This window comes from Coenobita brevimanus, chromosome 18, assembly GCF_032717465.1.
Source record: "Coenobita brevimanus isolate Jiangsu-jjx chromosome 18, ASM3271746v2, whole genome shotgun sequence".
Classification (NCBI taxonomy): Eukaryota; Metazoa; Arthropoda; class Malacostraca; order Decapoda; family Coenobitidae; genus Coenobita; species Coenobita brevimanus.
In genome coordinates this window covers 19,958,371-19,979,341 of record NC_136971.1, presented here as the reverse complement: position 1 = coordinate 19,979,341, position 20,971 = coordinate 19,958,371, and positions in this window count along the sequence as shown.

Sequence of the window (20,971 nt, the reverse complement as noted above, 5' to 3'; positions counted from 1 at the left end):
TTCCTTCACTTCTTCCTTCTCTCCCACCTCCCCTCTTCTACCTAGTCCTCCCTCCCATTTCTCCCTGCTTCTTTTCCTTCCCTCCCCAACCCTCCTTCCCTCTCTCCCTCCCTACCATAGTGTAAAGAAGAGCCAGAGGAGGTGTACTTACGGTCTCACGCGCAGGTAGGCTGAGCATGCTGACGTCAGCTGGAGGCCTTGGCCATAACCGGCCTGCCTGCTTTGAAATGCTTCCCAGAGAACTGTGTGATGCTGCTTAATTTTCCACTTCTTCTGAGTGATTATGTAGCTTCCAAACAATGAAGATAGGTGGTAAATTGTTTCTGATCTTATAAATGAAACGAAACGAAGCGAACTTCATACCTTTGGTTTTATAATTATTCTACCTAAATTTTGTATGACACACATAAGAGTGTAACACTAAAGAAGCTGTGGAGATAGTTTATTCCATTACACTGACACCTACATAATACAGTACATACATAAGAACATTAAGAGAAGAGTATAACTCGAGTGGGATATGCTTAATCTACTGCTGAAATAAATCAATGATTTATATAGCTGAAGAGTCACACTATCGTGAACATGATATAGGATACAAAAACCGCACACTGGCAGACGAAAAAGATGCATTTCCAGACAGTTTCGGCGAGAGCTATCGCCCTCTTCTGTGGAACTACAGACCAAGAGTGGTAAATACAATTACTTAGAAGCTGCTTATATGCAGCGTAACCACACCTGTCTTTTATTTTTCTTCAACCGCACCGAACGTGACCTCACCTGACACTCCCTCTACACTGTCCAACACCTGAGTGAGGGATTATAAGAGACGGCAAGGACCTGCCCACTAATGTTTTCAACACTGGATCATACATTCCTTCATTATGGTTAAAATTATTGTATCTCTCTATACATACCGCTTCTACTATCCCACGTTTCTGATAATTACTACATTTGTACAAAATTTTGCAAGCATTCCAGTCGATTCTACGGCGGCCTGCTTTCGTCGCTTTGATAAGTTGCGTATCTCCTTAAAGCGCAAGAAACTACAGCAATATTTCCTCACCGATTGCCTCCAGGAACAAGTGGTGCCCAGATCTTTCAGACCTCTCTTCAGGTAGCAACACGACCCCTTCCCTGATGCAGCTCGCATGTTACTGAAGGACGGCATACGCAACGTGAAAAGAAAGATTGATGAAGCATACTACCACCTACGACGCACGTTGAGTTTCGTCAAGCAACAACTGTCAAGTGACTTATTTCAAACAATATCGGTAAGTTGAAACAGCTGATAGTAATTGTAACAGAGAAACTTAATACGTATGTGACTGCAAGAAAAACCTAGTGATTTGTGTAACCAAAGTCCGTGGAGTGCGTGTATGTTACCAAATTCCATCTTAAGTCTTTCTACATATGTACTAAGCTGTGCCGAGGAGCAAGTGTTAAATTTAGGTTAGTCGGGGTCCTCGTGTACCTCAAAATGGATCCCGTGAGATTTGCTTGCCAAAAGCGATTTTTTTGTTTGAATCATATCTTTAGGGCATTAAGAGTCAAAAAAACTTAGGTGGCAATTTTACTTTTGGCTTTTGAGTTTTTTAGGGGCGTCAAACCAGTGGCGCAGCCGGGGGGCCCCTTTGCCAAACAAAAGAAAGATATATGTTTTGGAGAAATGCTGGCAAGGACAGTTAAATATGTTCCGCTACATTCATAAAGTTTTCCTCGCCATTCATGCGAGGTTTTGTAGTGTGGTTGATGTAGTCGGCATTTTGTAGCATGTATAATGTCTCTCTCTCTCTCTCTCTCTCTCTCTTCTCTTCTCTTTCAGATATAATTGAAATCTAAGATGGCTTCCTTGTGTGTGGTTTGTGGAAAAGTCGCACCATTTGTGAAGAATGTCACACAGACGTCAACATCAAACCTCATAGACTATGCCCGTAAGCGAATGCAGTTTGGAGAAACACAGCTTGCTCCACTAGTTGAGAGGCTTGCCAGTTTGAATCCAACTGAGCTGGAACACCTACCTTACCATTCACAGTGCTACAAAGACATTGTGCATAAACGTATGTTGGAGAGAGCAGAGAAAAGGTTTCTTCAATCCTCATCGACAGAAGTGGTAAGACCAGCAAAAGTTGGGCGCCCTTCAACATCTAGAAAAAAGTCTGCAAGTTCCAGCGAATTTCGTGCACACAGACGTGGAAGTAGCGAGACTAAGCAGAAAATATGTACATTTCTGTGCTCCAACCCAACAGAGGGCGACCTACACCTTGTGCAAACTGACATCATGGGAAAGCGTTTCATAAATATCAGAGACAAAACAACAGATGACAAAGTGAGATCTAGTTTATCACTTTTGCAGGCCCCAGGTGATGCTTCAGCGTATGAACTATGGTACCACAGAGATTGCTTGAGGAAGGCTGAAAGGCAGTGTGAATCTTTCCCACTGTATTCCTCAAAGATGGAAGAGAGTGTTGGGAAATGCATCGCAGACATCGACATTGTTAATGCTGTGAACTATTCATTGGCCAGTGGTGTCATATTGAATATGAATGAGATCAATGACGCGTACACCTCTTTGCTTAAAGAGAACGGTGTTCCACTGAGAAGCTTTCATTACAAAAAAGAGCTCAAACATTTGATCATGGAAAATATTCCAGGTGCGGAGTTCGTGAAGGCGAATCGCCAGAATGAAAGTGAGCAAGTGATGACCAGAAAAACTCTTGCCGCAGCTGTAGATAATGCAGCCCCACAAGGGACAGAAGAGGTTATGAAACGTGTCGCTGAAGTTGCCAAAGTTCTTAGAGGTGAATTGCTAAAACATCGAGACACCTGGCATTTCACTGGTAGCATGTCATATGTAAACCCACCTGTGGTTGCTTTCTTTCTTAAGCTGTTGCTGTTCGGCACAGAATCGAGAATGGTTTGTGACAAGCGAGATGATTCAATGGGCAAAACTATTAGCGTTTTGTCACAGCTTCTCGTGCAAAATGTCAAAACAAGCAGGCAGGTCAAACGTGTGCCCAAATCAGATGTGGGGTTTGTGACAGGTACTCAAACACCGTTGTCAGTAGGTCTTGCGCTAAGCACGCACAACAAAGTTCGCAGTAAGGATCTTGTCAATCAACTATCAGGTCTACATATTGCAGCCAGTTACAAAAGTGTTATTGACCTCGAAAAGAGAGTCGAATGTGCTGTAGTGGAAAGGATGTCAGAAACCGGAGGATATTGTCTGCCACAATTTGTCAAGAAGGGACAATCTGTATTTTTTGCGGTCGACAATATTGATTTTTTGGAAGCAACCTGCAATGGTCAAAACACTCTACATGGCACAGTTGTTGTCATGAATCAAAAAGACACCGTTGATGGCGAGCTTATTAACAAGCCCATGCAAATCCCAGCGAAAGCTACACCAACCAAGCAGCAAGTGGTCTATCATCGAGACGTTATTGTTGACCCAAAGCCAATCAAATTCCCCTCATTCGTTTTTGACGCTCGTGTAGGTTTGTTGAAGAGATACAACAGCATGGATCGTGCGTGGATGCTGGCTTCTCATTTAGGGGTCAACACTCAGATGAATCCAAGAAGAAATTATGAATCACAGGCGGAAAATGATGGTCAAGCAAGTGACGCGAATGAAGATACAGAAGAAAACCAGGCACCTGCAGCACCACAGGATCGAACAGAACAAACAACTCACAGTTTTACACCTTCAAAAACACAGGTTATGCCGACGTGGTCTGCAACGAATTCCCTACTCATGCAACTGGAAGATGTTGAGCCTTCGAAAACAAACAGCGAAGTCGTGGCTCCTCTCTTTCGTCAGGCACCCACAGATTATGCTACTCTGTACACTGTGTTATCATTGACACAAAACATTTCAGCTGTAGTGATGGGACCAGAACGTAAAACAGTCATCACCTTGGACCTAGACCTGTACGAGAGAGCCATCAAACTTCAGTCTACCCAAAGGAACACGAACTGGGTGTTACGACCTGGTGAGCTCCACATATGCTTCGCAGCACTACACGCCTTGGGGAAGTACATAGAAGGAAGTGGACTTGACAGCATTGCTGTAGAAAAGGGCATCTATTCACCAACAACAATGCTCCAAATATTTGGCGGTAAGGCCTTCAAGCGTGGTGTGGAGTATCACATAGTGAATGCACTGGCATGCCACAAGCTGAGATTCGAGCAACTTACAAGTGTGAGCTCCCCAGAGTCTCTCACACAACAGTGCCAACAACTTCAAGAAGGCCTACACAGTCGTGACAAAGGATTCGTTAACATATTCAACAAAATATGTGACCAGTACTCCGAGACCATCGAGCCTGCCATGACGTTCAACAACGGAAATGAAGTGGGTGACTTTCTCAAGTTGTACACAGATCAGGTTGAGTGTCTGCTAAACATCATTCGCGCATGCAGACAAGGTGATTGGGAGGAGTACTTGGCAGCACTCGATAACCAGATCAAGTACTTCTTTGCACATGATCTGTACAACTATGCTCGCTTAATGCCTCTGCACCTGGCTCAGATGAATGAGCTGAAGACACAGAGCCCAGAGACGTGGAAAGCATTACAGGATGGCGACTTCTGTGTCAACAAGACGGGAACACCATTCACCAACCTCTTCGTTGATCAGACGCTGGAACAGGAAATTCGAGGGCTGAAGGTTGTGGGTGGAATTACAGGACTTACCCAAAACGAACAGGCTCTGAATCGCTTCCTGCTCACGACCCCAGAATTAAAACGGATCGTCACAGAGTTCCAACAACAATACTCATCAACGAAAGATACCACAGCAAATGAGCACTACCAACTAACAGGGAATGTCGGTCCTCGTATCGCGAGCAATGCTGAGAAAATTCGTCGTGGAATTGAAGAGCACTGTGGTGGCTTGCCATTTTCAAATGAGATGCCATTAGTGAATCTTGTGTCCATGATGGCCATACCAGATGCTGCCAAATCTGACATCCTGAACAGGGACAAAATTGGACAAGAGCGCTATGAGCAGTTTGTGACATCCAGAATGACGAATGATTCCCCAGCATCACTTTGGGACAGGATTGAGAAACTAAATCTGAAAACCTTCAGTACTTGTTTCAAGAAAACCAGCATTGGTGTTGGGAACAAGGTCGTCAAACTGCGTGAGGATCGACAACTACTTGCTCGGTTCTTAGTTATCCAGCAGTCACGCCCGCAGCTAGTCGACAAACTAGCAGAGACCATTGACAACTACGAGATGGCAGTAACACCAAGATCCCTCTTTGCCACTGATGGGACCCTGTTGATTCCTAGTGACAAGAGTTCGTTCATGAAGGAAATCGAGCTGTACTCCCCGCCAGCACGTGGTGATCAACAGGACACAGCCATATCTGATGGTCAGGCTTCCCCACCAGAACCAGGAGATCAATCCATCAGGACAAATCAAGAGGTAGAACAAATGCCACAGGTATTGGAGCGGTTGAGTGAGCAGACCATCGAGGATGAAATCGTCGAATCAGTCAACCGAGACAGAGTTATCATCATAGACGGACAGGCTGTTGTTCAGAGTATGACGAAAACACCTGGAATGGAGACAATTAGTGATTTAGGTGATGCATTCGTAAAACGAATCGACGGAATGACGAAGAAATATGCAGAGGGTAGAGTGATATTCGACAGAAACATCACAGCTTCCTTGAAGGAAAAGACACGAGCCAAACGAGCTGGTTCTACACATCCTGTAAAGTTTTTCATACAAGGTCAAATGAGCATTCGCAATGCTACTATGAAGATGCTGCTTTCCCACAGTGACACAAAGGCCCAGCTAACAGAATACCTTGGCAAAAGACTGCTGTCTCATTTTGCAGGGAACGACAGAGGCTTTGTTGTTGTTTATGGGACATCAACATTTGGCAACAAAGATGACTTGTTTGATCACGATCTTTCGACTCACAATCACGAGGAGGCCGACACACAAATCCCTCTTCATGCCATGGATGCTTCTACACATAGTACTTCAGTGAGAGACATTTACGTGTGGTCACCAGACACGGATGTTTTCTTGTTGCTGATCGACCTTGTTGCAACTTGTTCGATACCTGGCTGTGATTTTGTTGACTGGTAGGGGGAAATTCTACAGAAGAATTGATGTCAAGGAAAGATGTGCTGCAATAGGGCCAGAAAAATCAAAAGCTCTGATTGGATTACACAACTTCACAGGTGCCGATTGGGGTGGAAAGTTCTTCAACATTTCCAAGAAGGCGTGAATTGCAAAGTTTCTGGCACTGGCACCAAACGATGACATTATTGAGACTTTGCAAAGATTTGGGTCAATCATCACACCCGATGAACTAGTACTGAAGCACATGGAACGCTTTGTGTGCAATGTGTACTCCAGCAAATCAGCATGCACCACTATGGCAGAACTGCGATGGGAGCTTTTTAGGACCAAGATCTTCGAAGGAGAAAAGCTTCCACCTACACAGAACTCCCTCAAACCGCACATCATGAGAGCAAACTTCATCTCCTGGCGAGACAAGTCATACAAAGAACCAAGACCAACTATTCCCCACCCGAAGGACAATGGATGGGAACAAGAAGAAGATGGGAAACTTCAGCCAGTCAAGTGCCTCGGCAAGCCAGCCCCACAAGCAGTGATGGAGCTTGTCAAGTGTGGCTGCAAAGGATCATGTCATGAGAAGCTAAACTGTTCTTGTCACAAGAATGGCCTGTCCTGCACTGCACTCTGCAAATGTTCGGACTGCGGAAACATCCCGGACTATAGGATCATGCATGACGAAGATCTATAAAACTACACAGCACACATATCACACCTACGATCTTGTACATAGTTGTACTGTACACTCATTTTGTCACTTTAAATAGTTACAAATTCCGTTTGCAAGTTTTGATACAAGACGTGCTCAACTTAGGTTGTAATGTTATTTGTTAAGATTCACAATAAAGATGTAAACTTTCTGGTAACTATTTTGGTAGCCATTTTTAATTTTGACCATTAATACTAGGTCAGCAATCTAGTGCTACTCTAAATTGTTCTTCTGTTTTAAAATAACCCAAACTCTGCTACTTAAATGATGTCGCTATGTGCATTTAACCAAATTACAGTATAGCCGAAAATCAGTTTTGGGCCATCTTGGATTTTGGGATCGAAATGATGTTGAAATGTAAAATGGACGTCAAATTTGAAATTGTCATGTTGAAATACCCCCCATAAAATATATTTACACATGATTCTAGGTGCTTTGGTTCAAAACTTAATTTTCACGAGATGACGTCGGCGGCCATTTTAAATTTTGCCTCCTTAAAAACTAAAAAGCCAAAAGTAAAATTGCCACCTAGGATTTTCTGACTACTAATACCCTAAAGATATGATTCAAACAAAAAAATCGCTTTTGGCGAGCAAATCTCACGGGATTACACGAGGAACCTTACTATTAGTCCTTTGCCTTGAAGCCAGAAAATGATGTTGCACTTGATTTTGTCTCTTATACCCTAATCAGCAAGCTGGACATCCCGTGCCTTACTGGTGTAATAACTAGCTGTTCTATAAGAAATTTCGACTCTAGTGACTCCATACCACGACTTTCTCGTTTGGCGCTTGAAAATCATAAGAAAAATAATCCTGTTCATATTACAAAAGTGTACAAAGGCAACTCTTTGGTCATTTTAGACAAAATTGATTGTGTAGAAAAGATGAACAAGTGTTGAGTGATGCTACTACATACGGAAAACTTGTCATCCCTCTCAAGACGTTATCCATAGACTTTAATAAGAAAGTTAAAACCCTTGTAAAGGATGTGTCAAAAATTGGTGCAAGTAAGTTCATTCAAATTAATCCAAAATTACCTTACATTTATGGATTACCAAAGACCCATAAACAACAGATTCCCCTCCGCTCTATCATGTCACACTGTGGCTCATTCACTTAAATACATTCAAAATTTCTAGCGAACAAATTTGCATCACATGTCCAAAACTCTACTGGTTTTATTCATAGGATTAATTTCCTCAGGTTCTCCAGCAGCAGGTTGGTTATTTTTGATGTAGATTCGCTTTCTAGTAAAATCCCTATTGAAGATATAATTAGTTTCAAGAAGAAAAATTAACTGATTGTAGCACTGATCTTGGCATGCCACATGATTTTTTTCTCCAGCCTGTTAGGCTATGTGTGCAATGTAATGCATAATCTTTTGGTTCTCAGTTCTTCATGCAAAAGTTTGATATGGGTATGGGGTCGCCCCTCTCTCCCATTCTTAGCATCCTAGCTCTACATGGAATATTTCGAATCCAATCTTCTTACCACGATATCCCCACATAACCTAACGTGGTATAGGTACTGTATGTTGATGATGTTTTCCTTTTGGTCATACATACACACAAACCTGACGATTTTCTCACTAAATTAAATGCATTGGTTTCCTCAACTAATTTTAAAGTTGAATGGGAAAATAATGGTTCCCTTCCATCTCTAGATGTATTTGTGCACAGGGATGAACAAGGGACACTCAGCTTTTCGGTATTCAGGAAACCAACCCAGTGCAATTTGTATATCCATCATTTTTCATATCACCATAGCTTCACTAAAATGCCACTTATTTCTTCTGTGTTTCTTAGGGAACTCAGAAATTGTAGTCCACAATATCTGGATACGGAAAACGCTAAGCTATGGAAAATATTTGTAGAGCTTTTTTGTACCTAGACCAACATCACAAAGTCAGCAAAATAAGCCATACATCATAGTACCATATGTGTCAAATCTTGGCTTGGTGAAGTCTGTGAGTCATGATTTGGATGTAAACATTGCATTTAGATATACTTCCACTTTAAGATCAGTGTTAGTAAAGAATAAACCCATTAGCAACGAAACTGCAGGAATGTACAAAATTCCATGTAGAGACTGTGACTTAGATTATATTGGTGAAACTGAAAGAGATTTGGACACTCGCATAAAGGAACACAAGTATGCTTGTAAGATAGACAACATAATTAACGCAGTGTATGTTCACTCTTCAGAAAACGAACATGGAATCGACTGGAATTCTAGCAAAATTTTGTACAAATGTAGTTATTATCGGAAACGTAGGATAGTAGACGCTGTATGTAAAGAGAAATGGAATAATTTTAACCATAGTGAAGGAATGTATAAACCAGATCCAGTGATGAGAGGATTAGTGGTCAGGTCCTTCATGCCTCTTGTAATCTTTCACTCAGGCGTTGGACAGTGTTGAGGGAGTGTCACGTGAAGTCACATCTGGTGCAGTTGAAGAGAGAGAGAGAGAGAGAGAGAGAGAGAGAGAGAGAGAGAGAGAGAGAGAGAGAGAGAGAGAGAGAAAGACAGGTGTGGTTACTTTGCAAAAAAGCAGCTTCTCAGTAATCGTATGTGTAGATCAACTGAAGAAGGCGACAGCTGTCTCCAAAACTGCTTGGAATTACATCTTTCTCGTCTGCCAGTGTAGGTTTTTGGTATCCTAATGATTTATACAGTAGACGCCATCACAGATAACATGAATATCCTTTCGTCTGTTACTCACAATCTTAGTTTTTCTCGCTCTGTCTCCATCTGTCTCCTTTCTCTGTCTTTTCTGCTCTGTATCCCTTCTCTCTGTTTCGTCCTTCCTGCTTTGCTAAATTTAATCTCGGTCTTCTTTCGAACTCCGATCTCGCTCCTCTGTCTCTCCCTCACTATTTCCTTTCTCCATACCTCCATTACCTTCTTACCCGTCTCTCCCCCTCTCTCATATTTCCATCTCTCCTGTCTCTCCATCACCCTGCTTCTCCATCTTTCCCTCTCTCTATCTTTCCCTCCCTCTGTTGTTCTCTCACTCCATAACCCTCTTCACTTATCTATCCCTCATTCTATCTTCTCCATCTAGCTCTTCAGAAGTTCTGACGTCATCCGATTGTATTTTCTTTATGATTCCACTTTACTCTTTAATATTATGTACCACAAATCATCACAGACTATGACTTATACCATACACCACAACAATATACAACTCAAGCACACACAATTAAATATATAAATTATTTCGCACACCTCCACAACCTATGCATCCTTGCTTTAATGCAGTATACGTAACTCACTTCACACACCATCACAACTAGTCTCACTCGAGCCATCACAACAAACAACTCTTCTCATATTACATCACAGCATATCTCTCATTCTACATACCATCATAACATCTAATTAGTATACACATGCTATGGTAATGTAACTACCACATGCCATCACAACATATAATACCACATACTACCATATCATACTCCACATGTATGTAGCTGTATATCTACATACAGTAAGTTCCATTATTTTCAGGAAAAAAAAAAAATCATACATGAGGGACTTTGTGATACAGACACAAGCAAAGTCGAAACTGCATCATCTTTAAGCTTTTTCTGCCTTAGTGGTATTGGTAGATCAAGTAAGTAATGTTTAAGACTTCCTGCAAAGGCACTGCGTATTACATATCCGTGCATTGTCAACGTTGGTCTTGTCTTTTCTTTCACACAGATGAATCAATTTCTTCCGGACTTCCACAGGTGTGGATAAGCGATAAAGGGAAATTTCGTCTTTTTTGTGTCCCCCCCTGTGGCGGGGGAGACAATCAGGCCGCACTATGGGGTGGTACTACTACTCTGCGGCCAGGTTGTGTTAGGAAGAATACTGCCACCGTATTCCCTGCGTGTCGTAAAAGGCGACTAAAAGGGGCGGGGTAAGGGGACTAGGGACCCCCTCTTCTGTTTTTTAGTTCCTAAAAAGAGACAGGCCAGAGAAAGGGATGGGGGATGGAGTTATCACCGTACCCTGAACATTGGGTCTATGAATGTGCGTGGATGTAGTACGATTGAGGCTAAAAGGGAGGAGATTGGGAGAATGTTTGTGAGAAGAAAGTTGGATGTGTTAGCTTTGAGTGAAACGAAGATGAAAGGGAAGGGTGAGTCTATGTTTGGAAGTGTGAATGGAAGATTGTCAGGTGTTGATAGAGGAAGGGCAAGAGAAGGTGTGGCCTTGTTAGTGAGTCCGGAAGCACAGCAGTGTGTGAACGAATGGAAGGAGGTGTCATCGAGACTGATGTGGGTGAAAGCGAAATTTGAACGTGAGTTGTGGGTGTTGGTGAGTGCATATGGGCCTGGTAGTGAAAGGGATGAAGAAGAGAGGGAGTCTTTCTGGAATGATGTTGATGAGTGTCTGCGGAGTTTTGGAGCGAATGTGAATGTGGTAATGATGGGAGATCTGAATGCTAGAGTGGGAAATGTAGCAGTTGAATGTATAGTTGGTATGCATGATGTGCCTGGAAGAAATGATAATGGGGAACGAATGATAGCGATGTGTGTCGAGCGAGAGATGGTGATTGGAAATACGCTGTTTGAGAAGAAAGATATTTATAAGTATACATGGGTGAGACAGGAGGGTGGAAGGGTTGTTGATAGAGCTTTGATGGACTATGTGGTTGTGTCTATGAATGTAATAGGAAGATTGTTGGATGTGAGAGTTCTGAGAGGGGAAGGTGGAGGTATGTCTGACCACTACCTGCTGGAGAGAAAGTTAAGAGTAGGTATGAGATGGGTGAGAGCTAGGAGGGTTAGGTGTGGCAGGGAGGTTTTGAAAGTGAGTGAGTTGGATAAAAGAGAGAAAAAGATGGAGTATCAGGAGAAATTGAACGATGAGTGGAACGCAGTGAAAGATCGGGAAAATGGCAGTGTGGAGGAGGAATGGCAGTTATTTAAGAGTGCTGTGGTGGGGCATGCAGAAGAGGTGTGTGATGTGAGACGTGTGGGTGGTGGTGTAAGAAAAGGAAGTGAATGGTGGTGCGAGGAAGTAAGTATGGCTGTGGCTGAGAAGAGATGTGCATATGAAGTGTGGCTGCAGAGGAAGGATGAGATGTCATATGAAAGGTATAAGGAAAAGAGGAATAGGGCGAGAAGGGCTGTGCGTGATGCTAAAGTGGCAGCAGATGAGAGGTGGGGTAGGCGGCTCACAGAGAATTTTCAACAGATTAAGAAAATGTTTTGGAAGGAGGTGAAAAGGGTGCGAAAGGGAGAGTCTGGGAAGGAAGAACGAGTAAAAGCAGAGGATGGGAGGATGTTAATTGAGATGGATGCAGTAAGGAAGAGATGGGCAGAGTATTTTGAAAGATTGTTAAATGTAGAGGAGGAAAGAGTGGCTGAGATTGTGGCGGATGGAAGGGTGCAAGGAATAAATGTGTTGGGAGAGTTGAATGATTCTTTGATCACGAAGGAGGAAGTGGAGAAGGCAGTAAAGGAGATGAAAACAGGGAAAGCTGCAGGTATGGATGGGTGTGCTGTGGAATGCCTGAAGGGTGGTGGAGTGACTATTGTTGACTGGTTAGTAAGATTGTTGAAAGTGTGCTTTGTGAAAGGTATGGTGTCAATTGACTGGGCAAGTGCTTGTGTGGTCCCTTTGTATACAGGTAAGGGTGATAAGTATGAATGTACTAGCTTTAGGGGTATAAGTCTGGTGAGTGTTGTAGGTAAGGTGTATGGTAGAGTGTTAATTATGAGAGTTAGAGAGGGTACAGAGGGAGTGATTGGTGATGAGCAGTGTGGCTTTAGGAGAGGGAGGGGATGCGTGGATCAGGTGTTTGGGGTGAGACAAGTGTGTGAAAAGTATTTAGCGAAAGGCAAGGATGTGTTTTGGGCATTTATGGATTTAGAGAAAGCGTATGATAGAATTGATAGGGAGGCTTTGTGGACTCGTTTTAAGATTGTATGGACTTGATGGTAGGTTACTAAAAGGGGTGAAAAGTTTTTATGTAAATAATAGAGCGTGTGTAAGAGTGGGAAATGCTGTGAGTGATTGGTTTCCTGTGAGAGTGGGCTGCGACAGGGATGTGTGATGTCGCCTTGGTTGTTTAATATTTACATGGATGGTGTTGTAAGGGAGATGAATGCAAGAGTTTTAGGTAGAGGTCTGAGTCTTGTGAATGTTGATGGTGGAGAGTGGAATCTGAAGCAGCTGCTGTTTGCAGATGATACTGCACTGGTGGCTGATTCAGAGGAGAGATTGAGACAGTTGGTAGAGGAGTTTGGAAGGGTGTGTGAAAGGAAGAAATTGAAAGTAAATGAGAATAAGAGTAAAGTGATGAAGTGTACGAGGTTGGTAGATGGTAGGGGGATGAATATAGTTTTGAATGGCGAGTTGCTTGAGGAGGTAGAGTGTTTTAAATATCTAGAGTCAAATGTTGCTGTGGATGGAAGAATAGATGCAGAAGTGAAGTTTAGAATAAATGAAGTAGGAAAGGTGCTGGGAGGAATGAAAAAAGTGTTTAGATGTCATTCGCTTAGAATGGATGTAAAGAGAAGGCTGTATGAGGGTGTTGTGGTACCGACTGCATTATATGGGGCTGAAACATGGACTGTGGGTGAAGCAGAGAGGAAAAGTTTGAATGTAATGGAGATGAGGTGTCTGAGGAGTATGTGTGGAGTGACGCGTATGGATCAAGTGTGAAATGATGAAGTGCGAAGGAGAACTGGAGTTGTTCTGGAGATGGCTGGTAGAGTTGAGCAGAGGATGTTGCGATGGTTTGGGCATATGGAGAGACTGGATAATGAGCGATTGGTGAAAAAGATAACTAGATCTGATGTGAGAGGTGTAAGGCTGAGAGGAAGACCACGAATAGGATGGATGGACAGTGTGAAGAAAGCGCTGGATGCGAGAGGGATGTCTGTTGTGCAAGGAAAAGTGGCTGTGCGTGACAGAAATAAATGGAGAGAAATTGTGAATGAATAAGTGCCCTGAGGGGATATTCTCCCGCATTTGGTCTGATCAGCTAATCAGGTCAGGTGCGGGTAAGGGGATGAGTCTGTTATGATGTGGCAGGGGTAAACCAGCTCTGCTGTCGGGCCCTTCTGCGGATGTCACTGATTGCATTGCGCAGTTGACCCTTGTGTGGTGTGGTGTGGTGAGGATCTGTCCGTTCTCCCCTTTGGGGCTGAGATGCGAATGAATGTGTTTGAATGGATGAGTTAATGGGGAGTGTGTCGTCCTGTCTCGGCTACCTCCCTTTCCTTGGGGGAAGCAGCCTTGGTATATAGATAGATAGTGATGAGCACTCAAAGACAGCACAGTTGTTAGGCACAGTTCAGGTAAAACAATGATTTCATGATAGGAAACTGGGTTGTCCTAACCTGACTGAAAGCCAGCCTTGAACTGAGATCGGTCCAGGGAGTAGGGACCTGCTGACGTCATGTGCGCGGCTGTACCCATTTTCGCCCGCGAGTGAGTACACTACCTCTTCTTTACACCAAGCTTCTTACGTTAGCCCTCCCTCCGTATTTTGTCATACTGACTCACCAGATTTGGCTGTACCTGGTCATTAGCTGAGCTGAAAAGAGCTAAGGATCTTCAATATGCAAAAACAAACACTTTTTACATGCAGGAGCTCCAGGGCACAAATACAGGGGTTCGATATAGTTGGTGATGTCAGCGGGTGTGAACCGTAAGCTTCAGGGCCATTGTATGGGGTTTCATTACAGTCACCTAATTTCCATAAAATATAAATAAGTGACTAGACTACAGGGTGGCGCCTAGAGATGCTCCCATACGTCAAAACGTGTGCAACTATCGAGTTTTGGGAGGTTCCTCCAGCAAGCTTGTTAATTTTCTTGTGTCTGAAAACTTCAAACCATTGATGTATTTAATCATGCTAACTTCATGCAATGTTACCTTAGGAAATTTTTTTTTCGAATCGGAGTTAGAGATGGCCGTCACTGATCCTCTTACTACTAATGTATTTCAGTGGAAATAAAATCGTATGGCAGCAGCTGGAATACAATCAAAATAGAGCACTCTGGTAAAAGGGGTTAAAATTCCTAGCATCCCCCCCCCCTTAGTAGCTGACGGGCTTTTACGCGGTATATAGTCAGGTGATGTATATATATAGGAGAGAGAGAGAGAGAGAGAGAGAGAGAGAGAGAGACAGACAGACAGACAGACAGACAGACAGACCGATACATAGATATAGACATATAAATAGATAGATACGGGTAGATAGACAGATAAAGAGGTGAATGGATGGATAGATGGATGGAAAGATAGATAGTCAAACATAGATAGACAGACAGGCAGGTAGACGGACAAACAAAGAGAAAACGATAAACGTACGAACACAGATAGAGAGATAGAACTGACAGATACGTATGTAGGAGGATCGATAATTAAATAGATTTTTATATACACAGAACAACATGTAGGTAGACAGACCGACTAAGCGACAGACAGACAGAAAGATAGATAAATAGACAGACAGGTAGATAATCTATAGATAAATAGATAGGCAGACAGACAGACAGATATATGAAAGATTACAGATCAAATTGACTGACTGATAGATATACAGACAGACAGTCAGAGGCAGGCAGACAGACAGGTAGATGGACAGATATAAAGACATGATAGATAAATAGATAGATAGATAGCCTGGCAGATAAGCAGAAGGCTAAACAACTGGTAGAAGCGAGATCTCTTGCCTGAATTCCTGATGCAAACCGAAGTGCATATACCTATAGCTAGATCCCTTACCCTCCGGAAGGATGGCCACAAACCAAACAAATCGCCATTATGTCGTCCTGTCCTTTGCAGTCAGGATTCTTTCCCTCCAGCTCAACACCCTCACTCCTATGCCTCTCCAGCTTATCCCTCTTTCTCATGTTCGGTCTCTTCCTGTCCCTCCGCTCCTCCATCTTACACACATACATTCCCCTGCTCAATCTTTCATTCGCCATTCTCTCCACATGGTCAGTCAACAATAGCGATTCATGGTGATAAGCCGGGTATTGAATTAACGCAGATCATTTATGTGACCTTTTCATGGAGTGAAGCTACCCTGACAAGGGCGGCCATATATAGTGCTTGTCCCTAAATGCTACTCCCTCCCTCACTTAATCACTCATTCACGAAGTTAATATACGTTTTGAAGAATGGAAATCAGGTCTTATGAGAGCTGTGTAAGGAAAAAGAATTTTTGTGCAATGGTAATCCGCCCCGGGTCAGGTTTCAGGCAGAGTGCGACTTGGAAGGGCTGCTCCCCCCCCCACCACCACCAAGGGAACAGTTCCCCCATGTGTTCCACCCAAAACCTTAGGAAAGGCCAGTTTTTTACTCAGGAACACGAATTTTTGCACAATGGTGGCGCTGCACTCGTGCCAGGTTATGAACATGGTGGGACCCAGAAGACCGCCTTCCAGAGGGTGGGCGTCCTCCGGCAATCTCAGATTTAAAAAATAGTCATGCATGGCCAAGGTTTCTAACCGAAGAATATGCATATACTGACAGATGTTCACCCCGGTCTGGTTTAGGGAAGCGCGGAACCACCGAGGGCTGCCATTTATGGGGGAGGGAAAGCCCCCGCTGATCCCGACAAAGTCATTAAACATGGCCATAGTTTTAACTTGGGATAATTAAATTTTGTCTATTGATAGGCGTTTACCCCAGCCACGTTTAAGGTAGGGTAGTACCCACGATGACCACCTTCCAGGCCCGCGAATGAGGGGCGTTATCCAGGGGGGGACAGTGCTATCTCTCTCTCTCTCTCTCTCTCTCTCTCTCTCTTTACTGGGGCCAAGTTTTAAGCTCGGTGAGAACCCCAATGACTATTATCCACGGGGTGGGGAGGGACTTGGCAAAAACTCTGATGCATGGCTATGACTTTTATCCACGTTTTACGAACAGGCACTTTTGTCTACTGGTAGACATTCACACCGGTCACGTATTAGGCAGGATGGGACTCCTGATGGCCATTCTCCCCAGAGGCGATATTGCATAACAATGGGACAACGCCATAGTTTTTACTAAGGCACACGAAATTTTGCTAAGTGGCAGGGCTCCACCCAGACTAGAGGCTGTGAGCGGTGGGATCCCCGAGGTTCACATCTCCATCTCCCCCGTAAATAATAATTTCTTTCCCCTTACAGTTCTGCAGGGTTGGGTATGACTATAAAAGGTATCCTTTTTCTTTTATATCTCAATTTTTTTTTTCTAACGCAAAGAAGCAAAACCAAGTCTGAGAATTAATAGCTGTGATTCACGATAAAAATGAAATAATTCCACCGTATATTCCCCCATAACCACAACGTGGTGCATTCCATGCTTTAGTTATGCTTCAGAATGGTACGCTGAGGCGAAGATAGAATGGTCGATCTAAGAGAGAGAGAGAGAGAGAGAGAGAGAGAGAGAAACAGAGACAGAGACAGAGACAGACAGACAGACAGAGAGGTTGGTAAGTTGTTCCACTTAAATAAAGGTGAACGAAGGATGTCATAAAATTAATCAAGATCAGTCCATTTCGAGATGCTTGGACATTGTATCTAAAAGACTGAAGCTCACAGGTAGGGGGAAAGAGAGTGGGGGAAAAAGTTCCACAGTTAACCAGTGGCTTGCATGAAGAACTGAAAATACCGGTGAATTTTTGCACTAGTGATTTAGATAAAACAAAAACAAAAACGGTAAGTGTGAAGCTAGATGGCTGCTGGCTGCTGGCTGCTGGGAGCAATGGCGAAAGGATACAAACGGAGAGCACAGAAAAGCAGTGGTTATTTGTGATAAAAGAGAGCGATGCTAGAGGATACTGAAGGGAGTAAGTAAGAAGAGAATGAGATGGTAGGCTATTAACAGTATCCTGCTTAGATGTGTTTTATGTGTAAGCTCCTCAGTAATGGCTGCTGAGTGATTCAGAAACCATACATATCAAGGTTTCATTCCATAATAATGGTTTTTCAAGTCGGAGATGAAAAGCCTCTTTATGTCGGAGAGAGGTGTTAGCATTTGCATGAGCTGTAGGTCGCAGTTGGCAGGGACTGCTGTTAGATTATCATTACAAAAACCATTTTTTTAATCTGCAAAACACGCCGTATCCTCGAACCATAATTCCTTCCCTATCCACTCCCCGTTAACCCTGGACCAGTCCAGGGTCCAAGTTAACAACAATCCACCCTTATGGGGAAGAAAGCGAAACGAGGTTGCTAAACTACAGTAGGTAAGCACAGACACTACCCTCAGGACGTAGAGAGGCTTTTTGCCTCCGGTCTGCAAATTCTTGGACTGCCATTCTTGGCTGGGGTTGGATCTCCTTCAGGGATAGAAAAATGACCTAAACTTTCCAGACATTCAAGCCCTCTCTTCCTCTTACCATGAGTCCTGCTGCTAGTGTCACAGCGATGACTGCTTGCCCAAACTGAGTTCTGAGGTATCTGCTACTATGGTCCACTGGGGATCTGGTTAGGTCTACAGGGCTGGAAATGGATTCAGCCACTTACACAGGAGATGTGTGAGGCACCAGAGCATGGATCAGAGCCTACTCCATGGCTGCTGCTTTGCTGAAATCGTCTTGCTGACTTTTTCTAAACACCAGGACTGCTGACAAGGTCAAACGCCACACCATTGCAGAGATTTTCCCGAGAGTTCTGATGTCATGGGTTGAAAGGGTTGTACTCCTTACACAGATGCAGCCGAGTCAGTATTGTGATAGGGAGGACATTGCCAGGCTCGATCCAATGAAGACAGCCTGCTGCCTGGCGTGAAGGCCTTTCGTCAGGAGGGAGGTGGACGTCTCGGTCTCCATACATTGCTGTTTTGAAGAAGGAAAGTTCGTCTCTGTTAGGAACTAAATCAGAGATTCTGGCCAGCAATGCCTCTTGTACTGCAGGTTGTTGTACTATGAAAGTTCTATTATGATAACCCAAGTAAGGCACCACTTATTATTTCTAATCCAGTACAACTTTTACTTAAAAAAAAATTACTTTATGGTGTACCAGTATCTTGTATTATATGAGCTAGCTAAATGAAGTGGTATTTGGCAACTTATAAGATTATATCCACAATTTGCCATATAGCTAGTTAGACTGTTGTCAAAGAAAATGCATTATAAGGTAAATTCATCGTTGATGGTGTGCTAGTACAGAATCGGTTTTGTATATATTCCGAGCACCAGACAAAGTAGAGTAACGCAAAAATCATGGCATGCAATGAAATACATTTGCACCTTTTACTGGAACTAGACAAAGGACACCTCTGATAGCGGCATCCACCTCTAAAATACCGTGAGGGGAGAGAAGTAATTATTTATGGGGTAGGCAGAGGGGCAGATCCTGGGTGTCCAACTCTCCATAAACTCAGGTCCAGGTGAAGGTCTACAATGGTGCACAATTTACTGTGCTTACATAGAAACTATGGCATTTCCCCCTCTAGGGGTGACTCCCCTCCATAGGGGGTGACCACTGGGGGTCCCATCCTGGCTAAACATAACTAGTCTGAATCCCTACCGGAATGCAAAATTCTGTGTTCCTAGGTTAAAACCATGACCATTCATAAAGGCTTTATCCAGGACCCAGGGGGAACCTTCCTGTGGGGAGTGGCCTTTAGACTCATACCCCGCCTAAAACGTGGTCACAGTATATGTCTTCTATTGTGCCAAATTTAACACTTATAGGTAAAAAATTATGACGTTGTCTACACTGGGGACTGGACACTCTCTGCTTGTTGGGGTGGTCATTAGGGTTCCCATCCTGCCTAAAACGTGGCCGGGGTAAACGCTTACCAATCTGCAAAATTTTGTGTTCCCAGGATGAGTATCCATACATAACTTTGCTGTGACTCCTGAGGGTCATCCTCTCGAGGGCCCACCATGATTATAACCTGGTACGAGTGAAGCTCTACCATTGTGCAAAAGTTCGTGTTCCGAGGTAAAAAAAATATATATATAGTCACACCTAAAGATTTTGAGTGTGACATCCAGGGACCACACAGGGGGATCCACCCTACCGGAGTGCCTGGATCCCATTCTTCAAGAAAATACCAGTATCATAACTCAGTAAGTGAGAAAGGGAGTGACACGGCAACAAGCACAAAATTTTACCACTCTTGTGGGCACTGCATTTACCATAACTTGATTGACAGTGACTTCTCCATAATGCAGTTCAGAACAGTCTGCAGAAAAAATAAAAAATACACTGTGGTAAAAGAAGACGTCATCTCTGGCTGATGAATCTGTAGCTAGCCTTGTAAATGAACAGTTTGACTATTCATGCAACGTTCTCAACCATGACTGCTATTTTACAATCTATAGCGACATGAGTTGGGCGATTGATTGGCGCAGTGTATTACTGAAGTGCTTCCCTTCATAAGTTGCAAACTAGCCAGCAGACTGGGAGAAGTCTTCACGGCAACTTCAGTGAGCATAGTGGGCAGTATAGTGATTTATGTGCACCTCTTGAGAATCATTAAGTTAAGCAGGCTCCATCCTGGCCTGTGACTGGTCCATAGCTCAATACCCAACATTACGTGACGGACCACCCCTGAGCTGTTGAAACTGCTACATGTGTATCCATCACAAGCATCTTGTTTTATGATCAACGTTAGGTTCTGTAGTGATGCAGGTAGCTTTTAGTGCTTTTCTTGCTATCCTATTGATGTCTTTGTGTAGCACACTTGCCTCTGTAATGTAGGAATGTTGGCTTGACTTCTCCCACTTTCAACTGCAGACAACAGACAGCTCCCTGAGCAAAAGAAATGGTAAAGTATGTAGTTCCTGCTTTCCAGTATGCAGCCTCTCTGTTGTCAAGATCTCCGGAATGCCTCCTCGTGGTGACATCCAGTAACTGAATCTGCACAGATCCAAGAGAACACCCAGGATGATCAAGGAACGGGTTGGAGGTCTTTAGGTGTTGTGTGTATGGCCCACTGGCATGGAGATACACCATGCCACTTCACTAATCTAACATGTGTATGTGAGACTCTTAGGCCATGGTACAGTAAGCATCTCAACTATGAGAATGACAGTTCTGATTTCAAACCAGAACAGCTGGGACTGAGAGACTTAATTGGCAGCTTACATAGGAGAAGAAAAACTCTGATCTCAGAGCCAGATCCTGTACTGTAAAAACAGTGATAGTGGTGTGGACAACTGGTCACTACAGAATCGCAAAGTGGAACTTTAGTGACCAGTGATTA